Here is a 9,984-nt window from a genome sequence, read left to right on the forward strand (position 1 = left end):
CCAATTAACCAATTGTTTCTGTTATGAGATATATATATTTTTTTGTGAATTCCAAGGGAATTCATGAAATAGCAGGAGAAATATTTTCTTATTTCACTTTTTATATAGATGCTAAGGCTTAGTTGGGAACTTACAGGGGTACAGGGCAGGGACGTTTCTCAGTGGCAACTATCAAACTGGGGCAATTTTAAAGAAAAGTAGATGCAGGTTGTACCTGAATTGAAGGTATCCAGAGATTTTCCACTGGCCACAAATATAACATCTGTCACTGACTGGATTCATGAACTTGACAAACTGCTTCACCTTCCCAGGCTTAAATTTTCTTCTTTAAGAAAAGGCAAAACGTTCTTTCCACACTAGCCAGAGAGGGGTCCATATGGCGGCATGTTCTGGGCTCCTGCTTATAACTTAAAGGGAGAATTTCACAATATCTGGAGTCCTTGATGTCCTGCAAATGAAGGAGGGGGATGTCCTCAAATCCTTCACAGAGGAACCCACTAAGGAGCACTAACCCTGACTTCCAAATGGAACAGCACGTCTACAAAAGGAAAAGTAATGGCCCATTACCTGGCATGCTGCAGTCCATGGGGTTGTAAAGAGTCGACATGACTGAGTGATTGAACTGAACTGAACTAAACTGAACTACCTAATTAATCTGAAGTGGACCTGGGACAAACTCGTGCCATTGTTGACGCTGAAAACCCAGCTGATGCCAGTGTCTTCTGCTCCAGGAATGCTGGCCATTCAGCCAAGCTGTGCTAAAGTTTGCTGCTGCCACGGGCGCGACTCCCATTGTGGGGCACTTCATCCGCTCCTGTAAGCATCACTGACTTACAGAGTAGAAAGCTTCTGCCCTATCTTCTGTGGCTACAGACCCTAGGGGTGACCACCAGTCTCACAGAGGTGTCTTATGGTAACCCACTTACTGTTGCTCCAGGTCACCCAGACTCTCCTGTGCTGTGTGGGCACTGCCACCCCTGCAGCAAGAGGGGAGCTCCCGGGGTCTGATGTGGCCATGCTGGCCCAGGGATTCTGTGCCTGCGAGGCTCCATCTCAGGTGCGCACTCATGGGAGGTCAAGTGCTGTCTCTGCTTCTACAGGGATCATGAAGAGACTGAAAAGGAAGAGTAGGCAGCTGTGAAAAGGCTGAGACTCAGGAGGAATTTCAGGGTGAATGAATCGCTCCAGGTCCTGAGTTTATTTCTACTCAACCCCAAGTTGCAGATGGGTCTGCAGGGACAGGGTCTGCAGGCAGAGGTGGCCTCGGTGCCTTCCCGCAGCTCCTCCTGGAGGACCACGGCACTCTGCCCGCCTCTGAAGGCTGGTCTACAGCTGCCACGGCTCAGGCCACTGACCCGGGAGGAACAGCCACAGTGGTCTTACACGGCTCCTTCACATACTCTTAAACAGAAAATGAAAATAAGGCTGATGGATACACTCGTGGTGGATTCATGTCAATGTATGGCAAAACCAATACAGTATTGTAAAGTAAAATAAAGTAAAAAATAAATAAAAAAAATAAAAAAAGAAGAGAAGGAATCAGCTGGTTACTGAATTTTCTTCTAGATCTAAAAAGGCTTTGATTTTATGAATGGTTCTACAGTAATTCCCCTTTAAAGGACAATTGTGTCAGACATTTTGGAAACAGAAGTACAATTTCTTTGACTTGCAATTACACTCAGCTAATTAGTCAAATTTGCATGGAGAGCCTGTTATGTGCCTGGTACTCTGCCTGGTGCAGGGGAAACTTAGGATGAAGGTCCCAGTACCCTCTGCCCTTGCAGGTTACAGGGGAGGCAAGACAGCAGTATTTGAGGATCAGCGATAGCCTGAGCTTACCATTTCTGACTGCCATGTCCATGCCATGTCATGCTCAGTGTGAAACAGATTCAAATTCTGATAATTTATTGTCTGTCTCCTCCACTAGTGTGGAAGGCAGGAATTTTGTCTTTTTTGGATGTTGTTGGCCCAAGAATTGGAAGAATGTCCACATATTGTTGATGATTGACATACAAGGTATAAGGATGGGGCACAAATTTGAAGGATATATTTAAAAGTGGTAGAAGAATGAGCTAATACCGTGGTCTTCAAGGACTTCCCCGGTGGTTCAGCAGTAAAGAATCTCCCTGCAATGCAGGAGCCGAAGGAGACGTGGGTTCTGTCCCTGGATAAGGAAGATCCCCTGGAGGAAGAGGTGGCAACCCACTCCAGCATTCTTGTCTGGAGAGTCCTATGGACAGAGGAGCCTGGTGAGCCACAGTCCATAAGGCCGCACAGTTGGATACAACTGAAGTGACATAGCATGCACAGTGGTCTTTAAACTGCGGTATGCTTATGCCGAAAGGCTTTACAAAGACTTACCAAGAGATGGCTGGGCACGGATAGCTTTAGGGAACCAATTTCTAGATCCTCAACTTCCCTATGAGTCATTTCTCAAATTTGATCTGCCTGAGGGGCACCGAGAAAGTTGTCGTGCTGGTTTCTTTCCCATCTTCCTTTTTCCAATCTTTCTCCTCTTACTTAACAAATGAATGGCTTTTCTCACCAGTCTCACTGAGACGCATTCCCCCATGTGGTAAAAAATCACCTGTGAAGAAACCTGGGTGGTATAGGAACAAGTATGAAACAGTATATAGGTCTAATCACTGGCTAGCAAATTATTGCAAGCCAAGGGGTTTCCAGTACTTTGCTGTCAACGATATTCAAGAACTAATGGAGTTGTCATCTGAAAGATCACTAAAAGTAATTTTTGATGATAGACAACGGCAAGTTTTTGGCATATAATTCTAAGGGAACTCAAAGAATTGATTGACAGCGACATACAAGACTCCTTCCACTCCTACGTACTTAATTATGAATAGGCTTTTTTCAAGGTTTACATCCTTAAATACAAATAATGGGAATAGAAATGATGGAGAACTCTGTCTCATTCTATCAATAAGTAATGTTTATTGGTAGATTCATGAATTAATTGGAAAAGACCCTCTCAATAAAATGGCCATTTCCAGTACAATTTCTCTTTTTAGTCTATAATTGTTTATCAAAGTTTATAATAGAATTTTGTTGCTTTAATTAACTGATTAATTATAATAATTGTAATAGTAACAAATATAGAAGAATTTCGTTACTTAAAACTTTATGGTCACAGGAAACTTAAAAATTTAAATTGATATTTATGTGTGAAGAAGTATGATAGGGTGATAAATAAAACATTTAAAAATGTTTAAATGTCAATAAAACATTAAAAAAACCTAAAAATATGTTAGTACTAAATTTTAAGAGGAATTAAAATGGAATATAAGTTCGAGAATGAATAAGAGGCTTCTCTGGTGGTCCAGTGGTTAAGAATCCACCTTGAAATGCAAGGGACACCAGTTCGATCCCTGGTCTGGGAAGACTTCACATTCGGCAGAGCAACTAAGCTTGTGCACCACAACTACTGAGCCAGCACGCTAGAGCCCGAAGAGTCACAGCTACTGAGCCCACACGCTGCACCTCCTGAAGCCCGAACACCTAGTGCTTGTGCTCTGAAACAAGGGAAGTCACCACACTGAGAAACTCACACACTGCAGTGAAGAGCAGGCCCTCTCACCACAGCTAGAGAGAGCCCAAGTGCAGCAACGAACACCCAGCACAGCCAATGAGCAAAGAATTGTAAAAAAGAATAAAGCATAGCTTACTCACCTATCTTTTTAAAAATGGATATGATAGTCAAATGGACTTAGTATTTAAATTCTATTGGATACATTTAAAAGATGCATTCTACTGGGTATAGCAGATATATATTTTTCATTTATTTATTTTTAATTGAGGGCTGATTGCTTTACAATATTGTGTTGGTTTCTGCTATACACCAACATGAATCAGTTATAGGTATACACATGTCCCCTCCCTCTTGAATCTCCCTTCCACCTCTCATCCCATCCCACCACTCTAGGCTGTCATGGAGCCCCCGTTTGAATTCCCTAAAAGATACATTTTTAAATGTTTATATTTATAAAGTTCTGGAAATGATTTTTTGGCAATTCCTTAAATATACGATGGACAAATTTTGAAGTAACTTTAAAAATGTATGAGGAGGGCAGGGTTTTAACCATTTTTCTGGGGGCTCTGTGAGTGACCAAGTTTGAAGACCACTGGGCTAATACTGTAAGTGTGACATTCTAATCCTGGCTGCACAGTTATTATCAACTCTTGGGAAATCCCTTCTTAATCACTCTATGTCCATTTCTCTTTCTGCAAAATAAAAAGCATACCTGCTTGCTTTCCCTTATTCTCAGGAATGTTCTGAGATCATATGAGATAATGAACTAATGCAAAAAGGTCCAGATTATTTCCTGAGGGCAAGTTGGACAACTCTGGGAGTTAATAGGATACTGTTAGTTCCCCAGAAAACATAAATGAAAGGTATTCTTATTACTACCTTGACTTTACTGTGGCCTCCCATTTCCCCTGATTTAGATTCAGCGGTTGGAACTTTACGAAAGAGATCCTTAACATCATTACGGGGTGGTTTCTGCATCACTGAATTACAGGGTTAGCAAGAAGGGACCCTAACTCTATTTCAGGGCTCAGCCCAAGGCTTGACTCTAATGGTCAGTAAGAGAAATCACAAACTACACAACAGGAAAGCCAACAAGGCTAAACTCTCTTTCCACATGAATTTTTAGCTCAGAGAACATTGACTCAGGTTCTGAGTGTTGTCACTGTTAACACCTATTCAGGTGACTGAATAAAAAGCCTTGAACATCATGCAGACAGTTTCTATTTTATATATGGGTGACAGATTTTAAGACACTGAGCAAATGTTAAAATCAGATGTTTCTTAGAAACATTACAAGATCACTCGGCCATGTGGAGGATGGGTTGAGGTGATAGGAACAGGGCCGCAAGATCAGAGACGAAAGTACAGTTAGGACTCCTTCTATCTTGATAGAAATCCGACTCAACTAGTATAAGTAAAATGGGATACTATTGACTGCTATAACAAAATGACCAGGGGTGGATCTGGCTTCAGGCTAAACCCAAACTCATAGGATGTCATCAAGGATTTTTCATTCTCCGCCACCACTGCTTGACTCTGCTGCTCTCCTTAGCTTCTTCATTCTTTTAAAAAATTTTAATTTATTTATTTGGCTGTGCAAGGTCTATCTGCAGCATGCGGGATCTTTAGTTGCAGCCTGTGGGATCTAGTTCCCTGACCAGGGATCAAACCCAGGCCCCCTGCATTAGGAGCATGAAACCATTGGACCACCAGGGAAGTCCTCTATCCTTAGGTTCTGATGCAAGCTCTCTCTCCACATAGTATACAAGAGGGATGCCAGGCTCTTATTTTCTCAGTTGAGAAAGTTCAGTATCTGTATATCAATTCCAGGGAAGCTTCTGACTGGTGCTGCTGGGGTTACATGGACATTAATGAGACCATGGAGGGTGGCGGAATGGGTATTCCTTTGGGTTTGACTGCCTAGGTCACTTTGGTGATAGAGGAAGCTGGCAGCAAGTCTTACAGCCTCGGCAGAACCACATAGAGTTGTCAGAGAGATCCCCAAAGAAGCCAGAAGAATGGTAACATGCACTGAGAATACAAAGGCCATAGTTATTAATACCACTGACTGAAAGAGCAGCATCTGATTACAATAGGATACTGGAAATATGAATGAGAAGAGGCACCAAAGAGATTTGGGATGTAGGTAAAGTTGACATCAAGACTGGTTTTTATTGACTTGATCTTCTAAAACAAAATAGATTTCCTTATTTGGCAGCTACATGGAGATTCTGCCACTGGGAGGAGGAGTTTCTAGGTTTTGGTAGCCAGAGAAACTTAAATAAATATGGAGAGATAAATATATGTGTTTGTTGCTCAGTCACGTCCAACTCTGCGACCCCATGGACTCTAGCCCACCAGGTTCCTCTCTCCATAGAATTCTCTAGGCAAGAATGCTGGAGTGGGTAGCCGTTCTCTTCTTCAGGAGATCTTCCCAACCCAGGGATCAAACCTAGGTCTCCTGTATTGCAGGCAGATTCTTTACTATATGAGCCACCAGAAAATATATAGATTAGAATATATAGACAGGGATATAATTAAATATAAAGATATTTATTTGGTTATGATACTTTTTTGGTTCCTCAAAAGAATCTGAAGCAACTTACAGGGATTGGATTCCCTGGAGAAGGGAGCAGCTACCCACACCAGTATTCTGGCCTGGAGAATTCCATGGATTGTATAGTCCATGGGGTTGCAGAGAGTTGGACACGACTGAGTAACTTTCACTTCACAGGGATAATAAAGTAACTTCAGAGTTAAACCATCCCAAGTTCTTAACTAATTCGTCATATGTGGGCTTCGGAACTTGGAAAGTAAAGTTTCGTTGTTCAGTCGCTAAGTCAAGTCCAACTCTTTGCAGCTCCATGGACTAGCACACAGGCTTTTCTGTCCTCCACTATCTCTCAGATTTTGCTCAGATTCATGCCCATTGAGCTGATGATGTTATCTAACCATCTTATCCTCTGCTACCCCCTTCTCCTTTTGCCTTCAATCTTCCCCAGCATCAGGGTTTTTCCAATGAGTTGGCTCTTTGTATCAGGTGGCCAAATATTGGAGCTTGAGCAATAATCCTTCCAGTGAATATTCAGGGTTGATTTCCTTTTAGAGTGACTGGTTTGATTTCCTTGCTGTCCAAGGGACTCTCAAGAGTCTTCTCTAGCATCATAGTTTGAAAGCATCAATTCTTGAGCAGTCAGCCTTCTTTTGGACCAACTCTCATATCTGTACATGACGAATGGAAGAAACCATAGCTTTGACTATACGGACCATTTGACTAAATGGTAAAGCTATCGTTTTCCTAAAGACCTGGCACTTCCACTTGCAGTGTCGTGAGACTGGTCCATGTTTTGGATGGTTTGTATGACCGGCCTGGAAAGTGAAGCCAAAGGAATTCCCAGTGAAAAGGCTTTCATCTTGAGCCAAGAAGCCTGAGTAACTTTGAGCTGGGAATGACCATAAGTACTTGTCTCAGAAATCTGAAATGGCCCTAAGATTTGGCTTTCATTTTCTTGTGTGATGTAAGAGCAATGCTGCTTGCCCAATTAATTGGTGGTAGAGGAAAATCCATGCAAGCACCTGAAATGAAAGTAATTTTTATGAGAACTTCCTGCTTTCTTTGAAATTCAAAATTCTGAGGATGCGTGAGTATATTTGACCACAAGTTGTATGTTTAGAGGCTCTTAAGATATGAAATCAAAACAACTTCGATGCTTTAAAGGAGCAGTTAACTGCCTCAGATAAAAGTAACTTTTGAATGATTTTATAGTCCAGAATTCTTGACAATGAGTATAATTTGGGAAGTGATACACATATGTGTACTTTTGCAAAGAGGAAGTGGGCACCGAGACTTTTTAGTTCCGTGAGTTGAGGAGGGCATTGTTGGTATGATATTGGCACACCAGTTATGCAGATCAGGGGATTGGGCTGATTATAATGGAAACAAGAAATAGAGAAAATAACACTTGAAAGGGGCGCTCAGGGCTGGTGCACTGGGATGACCCAGAGGAATGGGATGGGGAGGGAGTGTGGGAGGGGGGTTCATGATGGGGAACACATGTCCACCCGTGGCAGATTCATGTCAATGTATGGCAAAACCACTACAATATTGTAAAGTAATTAGCCTCCAATTAAAATAAATAAATTTATTAAAAAACAAAGAACAAAAGGGGCAAATGAACATCAAATTTCAAGTGTGGTCAAAAGGGGAATAATTTCAAACTATTATGTTTTATTTTTTACTATTGGATTGACCCCTTCCTTTTAAAGCCCATTAATTTGTATTTCATGAGTGACTCTTACAAATACAATCTTGCTTAATGTTTGTGAGGGAAGAAGCCCTCAGATCAGCTTGGAAAGTAGAGGAAATGCAGATGAGGTTTTTAACTGTTTATGTATTGCCTACAGAACTCAGAAAACCTTAGCAGTTCAGTTCCTGCAAGGCTGCCTTTGCTAAATTGCCAAACCCCTTCTGGGCCTCAGAACTCCTTCAGGTGGGCCTGGCGCTGAGCTTCACCGAGTCCCACTGGAGCCTGAAGAAAGTCCTCAAGAGACACTGTGGGTCCCCTGCAAGGCACGCCAGGCAGTTCTCTAACTCTGACTCTCACAGAGGAAACACCCACAGGAGACGGCCTGGCAAATGTGTTCCAGCACCGCAGAGTCGTCGTGGGAAGGCCTGCGGCAGAGGCGCCGGGGTCTGCAGACACTGCCTCGTCCCCTGGCTGCCCGCTGAGGCGTTTCCACCGTCTGTCCTCACGTTCGCCTTTCCTGCTCTGGGCCTCGGCCCTGGAAGTGAAAGCTGCTGTCTCTCTGAAGACCCAGCACCACCCCCTGCTCGCTTGCCGTGTGGTGAGACTGTGGGAACTCCGAAAAGACTCATGTTCTGTTTTCCTCCCACTCTTAGTTTAGCCAGAACTGCAGGGAGTCGGATTTATTTCTCCCGTATGAAATATCCCCGCACGGAATTATTCTTCCTGAGGCGTTTATTACTTCCCTTAGAAAATTAGCCTGACAGAGCTGCCTGGCGCCCCGCTCTCAATCTGATTTGCATCTGAGGCAATGACACATCTTAGAATCAGCCTTCTTAAGCAGCAGGGACAAGAGTCCACATTACTGGAAAGAGGAAACGGATGCTTTGTGATAAATAGTAAAGTCCTCTCTCTCTGGTGCCTGTGAGAGTCCACACCTTGAACTCTCACATCTGAATTGCTACTGAAGTGAACCCATAGTTGTCTTTCAAATGTCATTCCTAGTACGTGGGGGATGCTCTGTGACCTAAAAAGCCCCCTCACAAGGTGACTGTAATTTCTACTGAGAACTAACAGACATCTGGAAGGAAGTAACTTTATGAGGCAGAAAATTAAAGAACTCACTTGCAGCCTTGTCTATACTTTACCAGAATCAGGATACATGCTACTATTGTCTGCAAAGCCAGAAAGCAAATAAGGTATTGATTGAATATAAAAGAAAAAAGTCTCCAGTAGTAAATAATCACTGAGAAAGTTTGAATGCCTAGCCTGGTGGGTGAAAATAAAATCTGTTTTACCGTTAGTACTGCTCTTCTACCTTGTGCTTTTAATACAGTGTGCAGAGCAGTGGATTCGGTAGTTTTAAAAACAAGGGCCACGTTATGAACATAGGCAAAGCATTGTTCTCAAACAGGGATGTTCAGAGAGAAGGGTGCTATGGCAAAGCGTTGCTTAAACTAATTAATTAGTCCTGGTAAGTCATTTCCTACCAAAGCTACGAAATGAAAGGACTATTTCTGAGGAGTGAGACTTTTCATTCTGTGCAGCTAGGGAGTTGCAAAGAGTCGGACATGACTGAGCGACTAAGCAGAGAGAGAGAGAGAGACCATTAGTTCATAAATTATTAAATATAATACTAATTTATACCAACAACTGACTATAAGCCTCAATTAAAATATCCTGGAAAACTCATTACCCATCAACCTATCTCATAATGAATATGTCATATCCTATTTAGAAACAAATGAACGTCAGTGCAAAAGGTAATTGCATTTCTAAGCATCAGAATTCAGCTGGGGTGGTAATGGTTGAAGCGTGGTGCTGAGGATTGCAGACACCCATGGCTTTTCCAGAGGACGCCAAAGTAGTCTCCTGTAGTCACTTGATAAACATTTGTGTTTCTGACATCATAATAAAATCCAGGTTCTTTTTTCTGGCATGAACTGATTGTTTGCTCATGATGAATCTTATTTTGACCTGATCTGGTTTCTGTCCTGGTGGCTAAAGGAAAATATAGACTGGAAGACAGGACTTAAGCTGAACTGAAGAGGTCCATGAATTGGGTGAGTCACTGACCTAGAAGAGATTTTCTAGAGGGAAGAAGCAGAGCCTCTAGCAATGTGGCGTGGCGACTAAGAAAATGGAATTTGTCTTCAGAGACCTGGTTTGTGTTCCAGATCTCTTGTAAAGGACTAT

This window comes from Budorcas taxicolor, chromosome 1, assembly GCF_023091745.1.
Source record: "Budorcas taxicolor isolate Tak-1 chromosome 1, Takin1.1, whole genome shotgun sequence".
Classification (NCBI taxonomy): domain Eukaryota; kingdom Metazoa; phylum Chordata; class Mammalia; order Artiodactyla; family Bovidae; genus Budorcas; species Budorcas taxicolor.